This window comes from Pteronotus mesoamericanus, unplaced genomic scaffold (genome assembly GCF_021234165.1).
Source record: "Pteronotus mesoamericanus isolate MK-2021 breed Mesoamerican mustached bat unplaced genomic scaffold, CSHL_Meso_final contig_2, whole genome shotgun sequence".
NCBI classification, from domain to species: Eukaryota; Metazoa; Chordata; class Mammalia; order Chiroptera; family Mormoopidae; genus Pteronotus; species Pteronotus mesoamericanus.
The window spans coordinates 27,355,011-27,366,501 of NW_026555084.1; positions in this window are offsets into that span (position 1 = coordinate 27,355,011).

The window sequence follows — 11,491 nt, forward strand, 5'->3', positions numbered from 1 at the left end:
CACAGGCTCACTTAGTTGTCACTGTTTTCCCGACGCTGATGTTTATTACTTGCACACGGCTGATTTGTACTTTTGTTCCTCTGTGTTGTTTCAAAGCCCACCTCCTTGCTTATTCACAATTATTACGGGAGCGACAGCGGTATGCAGCGCAGCTCACATCCTTGCTTTAAGGGACGCTTCTAGCTCCCAGATGTGAAGTCATTGCCAGACTTTGAATCCTCCCCGCTGAGGCCCCAGGCAGCTTGGAGCAAAGAGAAGCCATCTCTGCTGGGCCTGCTCTGAATTCCTGACACAGAGTGCAAAAGCACAGCAAATTGCCATTAAATTTGTTACACAGAGATAGTAACTAAAAGACCTGTTATCTTCAACAGCACCAAAAAGTAGAGCAATAAAAAAAAGGGCAGGGGGACTGTTATAAATTAAAATCGTTTAAGTTATAAACTAAAAAAGACAACGGAGGTAAATCAACAAGTATAAATGACATTGTTCGGCTATTAAACTATTACAGAAGACACTTAGGAAAATCAGCTCCATGTGATTTCTGACTGATACTAGATGATATGAAGGAATTATTGTTCATTTTAAAGATGCATATAGTTGTTACTGATAAAAAGTGTCTATTTCTTAGACACATACTGAAGTATTTAAATATCAAAATATCTGCGATTTTCTTTAAATTGGCTTTAAAGTAGAAATGAGGGAGGAATGCAGTACAGATGAAACAAGATTGCTGTATGTTAATAATCACCAAAGCCAGGTGATGGATAAGTGGAAGTCTGTTACATTACGTTTACTTTTGTGCATATTTGAAACTTCCCATAAGGAAAAGTTTGACCAAAGGGAGAGTGGGGGACTTACTTGCCCTCCGGCCTAGGCTTCCAGGCAGTGGTTATGTGTTCACAGGTGCCCGTGGTTTAAACAGGTTGCTCCTCTTGCAAACATGACTTCTGTGGACTCCTGGAGGCCTCTTGAGACCCAGAACCCTAGGTCAATGTGGGGATATGGGGCAGGGAAACAGAGGAGCACAAGAAAGCATTTTTTTTTTAAATCCTCAGTTGAGGATATGTTTATTGATTTTAGAGAGAGATGGAGAGAGGGAGAGAGAGAGAGAAACACGGGTGTGAGAGAAATATTGGCTGCCTCCTGTATGAGCCCCAACCGGAGATTGAACTGGCAACCCGCTGGTGTACGGAATGATGCTGCAATCAACCGAGCCACCCAGCCAGGGCGAGCATATTCTTAGACAAATGTCTTAGGTATTCCTCAAATCAGTATGATTTTTGGTGGCTAGAATTCCCCTTGAAGGCAGAATTTGCTCCCCTGACAAGCTCTAATCCAGCACCAGGTACACAGGGAGACATCCATCATCTCCTGGAGAACTGACTCAAATTCAGAAATCTGATTGTTGAGAATTAATCCATCAGTTTACTCTGAAGGGTAGACAGTGCTCAATTTCGAACCTTGAAATAGATCTGTCAGCAGAAAGACAGGCAAATAGGCTGCATGTTGCTATGCAGACGACGTGTTTTGGAAAGTCCTTCTGTTTGCCTGTGGATTCTCTCCCTTGAAGAAAAACTATTAACTCCTGCTGCAGCCTGCTGCTCTCTGCTTGGTTTTGGCTATGTCACTGAGCCCAAAATAGAAAGTTCTTTTACTGCAGAGCAGGGAAGGAGGTTTAAATTTATCAATTCACATAACAAAGGGCAGCATTGTACTGGCTTTTTGCGGGTGGCGGTGGGAGAGAGATGACGCCCGCTTCATCAGGGAGTGATCTGACACTGGCAGGGGCTGGGACCGTGAGACAAGCCTCCGCTGTGGCGCGCTGGGCTTGTTTCCCATCCCGGCCCTTCTCACTCCCTCCTTCCAACTGGTCACCTCTGTTAGGACATGGGAAAGCAACTGAGCCACTGGGGAAATGTCACTGAAGTCATCAGACCAGGCAAAATCCTCAGAGCCCAATCCCTTCTCTCTCAGCTTTTAGAGACATCAGTGCCTTGCCACAAAGTCAAACAGCAGTGAGATGTCATCTTTTCCTGTCAAATGGTCAAACATTTGCAATGATCCCTTGGGCTGAAAGGGTTTGGGGAAACTGCCAGTCTCAGACTTTGCTGAAGGAGGGTAGACTGATGCAGCCATCAGGAGAGCAAGCTGACAACGTGGATCCATGGTGAACCAGAGGCTGTGGGCTCAGAGGGTCTCACCTAAGCTGCTGGGAGTATAAACTGGGCTCCCAGACAAACTCTTGTACAACAGGGGACACTCACGGTAATGTTCACAGCAGCAGTGTGAACAGGAGCTAAATCCTAGCAGGGGAGGGTGGACAAGAAGCCGTGGTATAATTACTCACGGGGGTATTTTACATCAGTCAGAATGAACTACAGTGAGCCCTGGCTGGGTGGCTCAGTTGGCTGGAGCGTCATATCATACACCAAAAGGCTGTGGGTTCGATTAGGGCACACACCTAGGTTTTGGGTTTGATCCTCTGTCGGGGCCTGTATGGGAGACAACCGATTGCTATTTCTCTCTCAGATTGATGTTCCTCTCCCCGGCTAAAAAAAAAAAAAATCAACAAACATATCCTTGGGTGAGGATTAATTTTAAAATATGAACTACCGTGAAGTGCAACAATAGGATAAATTTTAGCAAAATAATATTCAGTGAAGAAAGTCCTGAAATTTTACATCTAGCCTGATACCCTTTTTATAAAGCTAAGAACCAATCTTAAAATTGCTTTTTGGAAATATACAAGACAGAACAAAAACATATGAAAAGAAAAGCGTGGAAATGAAGATATAGCCCTGCTGAGTGGGGCTCAGGTGGTTGGAGCATTGTCCCATAAACTGAAAGGCCAGGGTCCCAGTCTCAGTCAGGGCACTCGGGGTGGCTCCACTGAGCTTGCCACTCAGGGCACGTGCCGGGGTCGCGGGTTCAGTCCCCGGTCGGGTGTGCATGAAAGTCAGCCGATCGGTGTTTCTTTCACACACCAATGTTTCTCTCCCTCTCTCTCTCCCTCCCCTCTGTCTAAATATCAATTAAAATTTTTTTTCAATGACTGTTTAGAAAAAAGGAAATGAAGATATAATTCGGTGTGGTTTCCTCGGTGGGGGAGCAGGAGGGTTGGGGCGGAGGGCCTCAGGGTTAACTATGGCTTTCTGTGGGAGTCCTACCTTTTGTTTTGGGTTGTGGATTTACATGTACTAATTACATTATTGAAATCAGTGAACTTATCACCTAAATTAATAAAATCAGACCATCAAGTACAAATCATGAGTATGTGATGAACCAAGGATTATGGTTAATCCAGTTAACAAAGGAGGGAAAAAAAGGTATGTAGCCTTCAGCACTGTCATTCTATCTTTAAGCATTTATCTTAACTAAGCAGAGATGCACATAAAAATTTATGAACAAGGACATTTATCATGGTAAATATAAAAATAGGAAACAATCTATGTACCAAACTAAGGAATTAGTTACATAAATTGGGTTACATCAATATGCTTGGGAAAAAATATGCTTGAAAACTAAGTAGTTTTTAAAAAATACTATTTTATTTTATTTTTTAAAAGATTTTATTTATTTTTTATAGAGAGAGGAAGGATGGGGGGGAGAGAGAGAAAGAGAGACATCGATCAGCTGCCTCTCATGTGCCGCACCCTCTGCAACTGGGGACCTGGTCCACACCCAGGCATGTGCCTTAATAAACCAGGATGCTCAATCCACTAAGCCACACCAGCCGGGGCTAAAAATACTATTTTCTAACAATATTTAATTATATGGTAAAATGCTTATATAAAACAGGTTACAGAGCAGACATATAGAACATGAATCCATTTTTTAATTTCCCAGAAGTATAAATAGGCACACACACACACACACACACACAAAAGCTGGAAAGACTGTATATACATGAAAACACTCATCCCTGGATGTTATGATTGCTTCTTCCTTAAATTTGTCAGTAGTTCACAAATTTTCTGCAGTGATCATTCTTTTTACAATCAGAAATACTGTCATTATAAAAATGATGTTAATAATAATAGCTCACGTTGATGGAGTACTTGCTATGTGCTAAGAGCTTTGCATGGGTTAGCTTATTTAAAGCTTAAAATACTCCTTTGTGGATGGTGCTATTATAATCCCCATCTTACAGATGAAGATACTGAGGTTTATGGCACAGAATAACTTGCAGGAAGACACAGAAGTTACAGGAAGTGGAACATCGAATCAGACTTCTAGGCAGCCCTTCAAAGGGTGGGCCCAAGAGTAGGGTCCTGGTCTACCCAATGCAGTGGTGGCTCTGCCGGGGAGAGTGATGCCTCTGAGAATAGCACCGGAACGGAATAACCTGATATGGAACCTGCAATCCACAGAGAAAGCGGCCCCCCAGGGGTGCCTGAACCAGAGCCCACATAAGGCAGCCAACCATCTAACAGCAGGAGGGCAGACACAGGGGAGCCTTAGGGGAGCTCCTGAGGGTCCCCGACGAGGCCTTGTGGGAAAGGAGACCCCAGTGACGCCAGTGAACTGAATGGAGAGCAGGGATGCTTTATTCATGACTCTGGCCGGCTCTGGCTCCCACCACCCACTCTAGCATTGATGTTGCGAAAAGGAGGGTGCTCCTGGGTGCACCTTGGGATGGGATAGAGCCAGGAACTTAGCTGCGGTCTCCTCTCATCACTCATGCTTTAAATATAAGCTCTGATGTGATCAAGGCGCCAGAGATAAAACGACTTTCTCAAGCTAAGCAGGCAGGATCTGGTATCCAAATTGGACAAGACAGTGGAAAATAGACTCGGGGGGGAAAATTCCCTTGGCCTCAACATGAACACACGGGAGATGAAGAATTTGACACCTTAACATCGTAGAATAAACAAATGTGATGGGCATGGTTTCTTATGCTTTCTTCAAAACATCTAGAATAGATATGATTTAAGAGGGAATGATTCTAATATTTCTCTTCTTAGCTAAGGGATTCTGGATTATCTTTTAAGATGTGGCTCAAACATCAGCTTCTGTGAAAATACTTCCCAAGCTGCCCCAAGCAACAAGGCCATTCCTTTTCTGCACATGTTTAATAAGTGATTTGTTTACCCGTTGGACTGTCTGTCTTCCCTTGCTGGGGCATAAGCTCACTGGCCTGGGTGCTGTGCCCCTTTGGATTTTTCCTGCTTTCCCTGCACCTCTTCCCGTCACCTCTCCCCCACATGCAGCCCTATGTCTGCCCTGTGGTAAGTGCTAATTAAATGTGGCTCTCAGAATAGAAAGCTACCGAGATTTGGGTGTGGCCTTATCGTACTTTCCAGAGCTGGGAATTCAACCTCCTTTGGCATCTCTGATATTAGAGAAAATCTAATGAAAGCTAACAGCCTTGCCCTAGGAAAAAAATGCATGCAAAAGAAAATTCCCAATTTTACAGCAGTGAATACACACACCTTAACACACAAATGAATGCAGGTAAAACTGGGAGAATCTGCCTAAGATAGGAGGATCGGCACTATCAACATCCCAGTTGTAATAGCGTTCTACGGTACTGCAAGATAGTACCCCTGGGAACCCAGAGTCTCTTGGAATTATTTCTTACACTGCATGTCAATCTAAAATATCTCAATAAAAATGTCAATAAAAAAAGAAAATTCCTATACACAATCGTTTGGGAGTTGATGGATCTCCCTGGATCTACCCATTAATCCTAATTTGAGAACTCACCAATACAGTCCAACCTGTACATTGCTGAAGCGGAAAACTGATGGGAAAAGATGTGCTCAAGGTCATACGGGTTGTTGGTGGCAGAAGTTGGGGTGACCCAACTCTCCCTTACACTACAACTAGTTCCTGGGAGGAAGAGAGTGTGGTCTATATGGTGGTGTTAGTTGACTTAAAGGCAAGACAAACCAAACAGGGCAACTGATGTTCTCTGACATGGGATGAGCAGGGCAATTTGTCTTCAGAATCATTTGGTCTTTGTTTCCTCTCACTGCTTCCTAGGCTGCCTGTGCTCAGCCTATGGATTGGGAAGGACCTCATTCCCAGTGAAGGGGGCTCAGGAAGGTGGAGCCCAGGGACCAGCAGCCTTTTTGATTCTGAGACCAGAAGAGGAACGAAACTGCGCCTGTGGGTCATCCCAGTAGGTTGGACAAATGGAGGGGTAGGTTGGACAAATGGAGGAGTAAGAGAACAAGAAAGAGGGCCATCAAGAAAAGAGAGCAGAAGGGCATGGAACAGGCAGAAGACAGAGGAGGGGGTATGGGATAGGTGTATCTAGGGAGTAGAATTGACGTGGTGGGCTGGACCATAGGCCACTCACTAAGCTGCAAACTTTAAGGACCCTGGTTATTGCTCCATCCTTGGAGACTGCTAGGCATTGAAAGTATCAGATGCTCCAATGTTCAGGGTCTTGCTTTCATTGAAAATCGCTTGTGACCTGATGTTAAATGTTCTCTAGTAGTTAAAAGTTTGGTCACTGAAGCCAGACTGTCTAAGTTTGAACCCCAGCAACTCTACTTACCAGTTATTTCACCTCTGTACAAGTTACTTAATCTCTTTATGCCTCAGTTTCATCATCTGTTAAAATGAGAATAATAGTACCTACTATTATTACTAATAATAGTAAATTATGAGGGATAAAACATGTAATACATGTAAAACACTTAGAAAAGTACCTAACACATAGTAAGTGCTTCATAAATGTGGGCCTTGTAATTGTTACTGCTCGAGAGAGTCTCATTTCCCTTTGCTTGTTCCTCCAAAGATGGAGGCAACTGATTAGCATCCTTCCTGTAAGAACCAATTATTTATCACCCTGTAGGCACTAAATTATCCATCAGCTATCTCTTTTCTGTTCCTTCTTTTGTTTGTAACCCAAGTCCTTTACTCTCCACCATGTTCAGAATTTAAGGATGAGCACACAAGCACCTGGTAAACACGAGGCCTCCCTGCCCAGCGCTCCTTCTAACAGCTTGGGGAACAAGCACTCCTGGGGGGGAAGTTTGTTTCTTTCCATCAGACAAGAGAGCAGTATGGCACTATCTTTCTATCTTTGCAAATACATTTCAAAACACTGCTCGGATGCCTCTATGCTTGCAAATCCACCTGCTTCAGGAATCTGATTTCTAAATCTTGCCTGGAGTCAAGCTAGAGCCCTGGTAAACTGGATAATCTGGAAAATAAAGGGAAAAAAACGTGAACAGACTTCTCCCCCTGGCTCTCTGCAAAATGCCCCCCCCCAGCGTTTCTGGGAGTTTTTAGGGAACACCTCACTGGGTTCACCAATAAATCCTCCATTGACACCCCTCAGCTTGGACAGGCGCCAGGTCTCTGTTCTGTTCCCCCAGGCTCCAGGCACTCCCACCCGAGAGAGGCCTGGAGTCAGGGAAGAAGACCCTGCAGAGGGTGTGGGGCTTGAACTGGTCTGGAATGACAAGCAGGGTTCATATAGCTACAAGGGGCGACCTAGGGAACGGGGACAGGCTGAGCAAAGAGAGCAAAGAAGGAATGAAATAGATGAGTACAGCATCGATCTGGGAGAGGAAGGAGGCAGTTTAGTGAGAGGGAAGGCAGGAAAAAAGGTCCTACTGAAACACTTCGAGGAGCTGTGTGAGAAGGCCACAGGAGGGGTGAGACCTCTTTTCACAGGAAAGTGGGGGCCCTTGAGTAATATTCCAGGCTATAATGGCATCTTCAACAGAACTGTTGCTAAATGTTCTTTGGGCCTATAATTCCCCCGAGAGGTACCATGTTATGTTTACTCGGATATTCTGAAGATTTTCTTTGTACAACTATAAAAGCAATATGTTTTCATTACAGATGAATCAGATAATGAAAATTAAAAAAACCATCCCACTCATCAGAAGCAACTGATGTTAATACCTCACAGTGTGTCTTTCTAAAGTCTCCTATACACATGTATTTATAATACATATTTAATAAAATTGAGGTTCTATCACACATGCTGTTTTATAGGGGACTTTTTCACTTAATAACAGATTGTGAATAATGTTCTATGTCAATAAACAATCCTCTGATAAGATTTTGAATAGGTGCAAAGTTGGTGACAGTATTCTTAAGGTTTTAGCCAGTTTTCTGGAGTGATAAACTTTGCCTTCCATTCCAGGGACTTATTACAGAGAAAATATTTTCTCTGTAACTGAGAATGGCATCTGGACCTCAGGGACATTGTCATTTCTTTCTTTTTCTTTTTCTTTTTCTTTAGTCTCAAACAGTAGGAGTTGGGGGAAAAGTCTATATTAAATCTATGGCAAAGTTCCTGGCCACAAAATTCTGGCCACGTTTATAAAATTCTAATTTCAGGTGAAGGGGCAGGAAAGTTCAATTTTTCTGAAAACCACAAAGGAGAGGAACAGGGCTAGATACCAATGACTTGCATCATCACATACCCAGAGTCCAGGGATCTGTTGGTTGTTGGGCAGTTCTAGTTGGCAGGTTTTGCATGGGCAGAGCCACCAAGATGTTAACCGGCCAGGTCTTTATTTTGGAGCTTCTGGGCATGGAAGGACTTGGTGCAAAGAACATATTATCAGATATGGCATCCTTTTCAGATATGAGTCTGAGCCAACAGGAGCATAAAACTGACCAGCTTTATTAATTCTTGGATTTATTCCTAAGCAACTTTCTCTTTACACAACAAGCCTTCTGAATGTTTGCTAGATAGCAAGGGGAGAGGGTGGTTCTTTTTGTTCCATCTCTTTCTCTCTCTTTGCTTGAATTTCCTCCCTCATCCTCATTTCATCCAATGGCTTTGTGTCTATATGACATTTCTGATACTGTTATTTTGTTTCTAGAGATCAGTGTAGATTTCGTGGCAGACAACTAAAGGGCTCCAACTGGCATTAGAGGATATTTAGAATCGAAGACCACTTAGAAATAATATCTAATATTTACTGGACATTTATCATATACTGTCTGGTGTTTTAAATTTATAATTTCCTTTAATTCTTGGAAGAATCCTGGTATTTGCCTATTGCAAGTATCCCCACTTTATAGGAGGGAAAACTAAGACTTGGAAAAGTTAGGTAACTTGCCAAACTTCACATACCTAGGCAATTAGTTGCAGAACCAGAACTCAAACCAGGTCTAACTGATTCCAGAGCCACTTCTTACCACTTACGCAGTTCTACTTTCTGTCTCAGTAAGTTTTGAAGTTAAGGAACTGGAAGGAACAAGAAAATAAACCTAACGTAAGGCCAAAAGAATGGCTGACAAGATACGTCTCATTCCTTCTCCATGTTTAATGTCAATTTTTATACCTTGGCTAATATTGTGAAGCTCTTTGCTCAAGGTTGTCTTCCTCCTACCCCACCCCCATCATCAAATGGTCTTTATTTACGGCTATGTTTGAACATCATAGGCACACTGGCACTTGCTGTATATGGAATTTGTTATCTGAGCAAAGATTCTTTCTCAAAGTACATTCGCTTTATTCACTTTCTGGTTTTTGCCAAGAAATGACAAAAAAATTTTTTGGTTTGCTTTTAACTTTTTGTTCCAACGATTTCTCAGCTCTGGAATTGAGGTCATACCAATTAGTCAAGACCAGCTTAATAACACTGAATTTTCAGATTCATTAGCTATTTTGAGTTCTACAGAGCGAGCAAACATTCTAGATTTCTTCTACAGACACTCTGATTTAGTTACGCATTGTTTATAATCATTGCTTTACTTCACTGCTTGAATGCTAATAAGAGCTTCCTAGAATTCATTGCTTAAGAAGTCATGGCATCTAATTACTTGGCAGGATGTTTTAAGAATATATAATTATATCTTCCCTCCATTTTATGATGGTAGTGAACCAAGTGATCTGCATCAAGAGAAAATAAATAATACCTACATTAATTGCTAGCTAGCAAAAAGGAGCTCACAGCACCTTCGAAAAACCCAGTCATTATAATCTTAGCACATAGAGTGTGTTCAATACTTTTTAATCTACCAAACTAACATCACCCTTACCTTTCTGGATAAGAAGTCAGGCAAAGGGAAATTATATTGACCTTGTTCCATATTTTAGTCTTTGTAGGTCTGTTGTGTGAGTGAGTGTGTTGTCCTTGCAGTTGAGAGCATGACGTTTTAAATCCTGATCACTACCTTGAGGAAGTCCCTTCTCTTTCCTGAGTGCCTGTCTGCTTCTTGCCCTAGGAAACAAGTACAAAGCAACTGGAAGAACAGACAGCACACCTATAATCGTGGGCACAAAATGATGATCCCCCCACTCCCGTTCATTCTAAATAGTCTTAACACTTACTCCTCTATTATTTGGGGATGCTAATTGCAAAACATGGTCAGACTTTGAGCTAAAAGAGCTTTTCCCCAGACTGGTAAATTACATATAAGCCTTTGGAAGAGTAGATCTAAGGTACTTTCTTTTGAGCACACTGCTGGAAGACAAGAAGGGAAAGCAGAATTGCAATTTCCAGCCATGTAAGACCAAGCCAGTCGGCCTGGCCAAGCAAGGAAATTTTCACTTCCCCCATTGGCTGATTTGGGCCTCCAGGGTCTTCTTCACCTTGTTGGTCTGGATGATGGGCTCAGAGCTGCACTGAGCGATCCCCTCTGTTAGGAGGGTGTCTAGAAAACAGGCAACCGGGTTCAGCTCTTGCCTTGTACTTTAAAATTAAATGTCCTTCTGAAAGCTCCTCTCAGGTCCTGTGGACATCCTCTCTCTCTTCTGCCTATCCCCAGACCATTTTAAAGGTACTGTTGGGAGATACAGTCTCCACCAGGGCGGAGTACTTTGTCTACCTGGATGACTCTTCTCTCCCAGGCATGGGATCTAGCATATAGTTGGAGCCAAAATATTTTTGTGAACGCAGGGACAGTGGAATGTGAAAACATAGCACAAACCACAAGGAGATTCAGAGCTAGACCGAGGTCTGAGCCCTAAGGTATCCAAGCTTTAAGCATGGATGGTAGCTGTTTCTACCACCCACCACTCGGTCAGGACTGGGGCGTTCATCTCTCCAGCCCTTCTCTCTAGAAAGTAGCACACGGCGGGCAGGGTTGTGTGTGTTGGGGCGGGGGACGGGGGCGGGGTTGGTATGTGTCTCACACCCAGGAGGAACCGAAGTCAGAGTAAGGTTTACACCTGTGGGTGGCAGGCAAAAACGGGCGAGACTGCTAGGGGTGTGTGGAAGCTAGGCGAGGTCGGAGGCCCGAAGAAAAGCCCAGACCTCGGTCCAGCCATCTCCCCAAGACACTCAAGAGCGGAGAAAGATGTCTGCCAGTGGTAGTTGGATGCACTGCGTGACACTCCCCCGGCAGGTACACCTTTATCCACCTACGTGTGACCTAATTACAAAGTGCGAACCATTGGTGGAGGTGGCCTCCAACCAGACTACCACTGAGCGCCCGTTCCTGCCACAAAGATGCGGGAATCCCAAGCAATTCCAGCGCTGTTGCTCCATGGAGGAGTAGGCGCCGTTCCCGATCTGGCTGAAGTCGCCGAGTAAAGAGCCTAGGAGAGCACCTTTTGGACAATGTC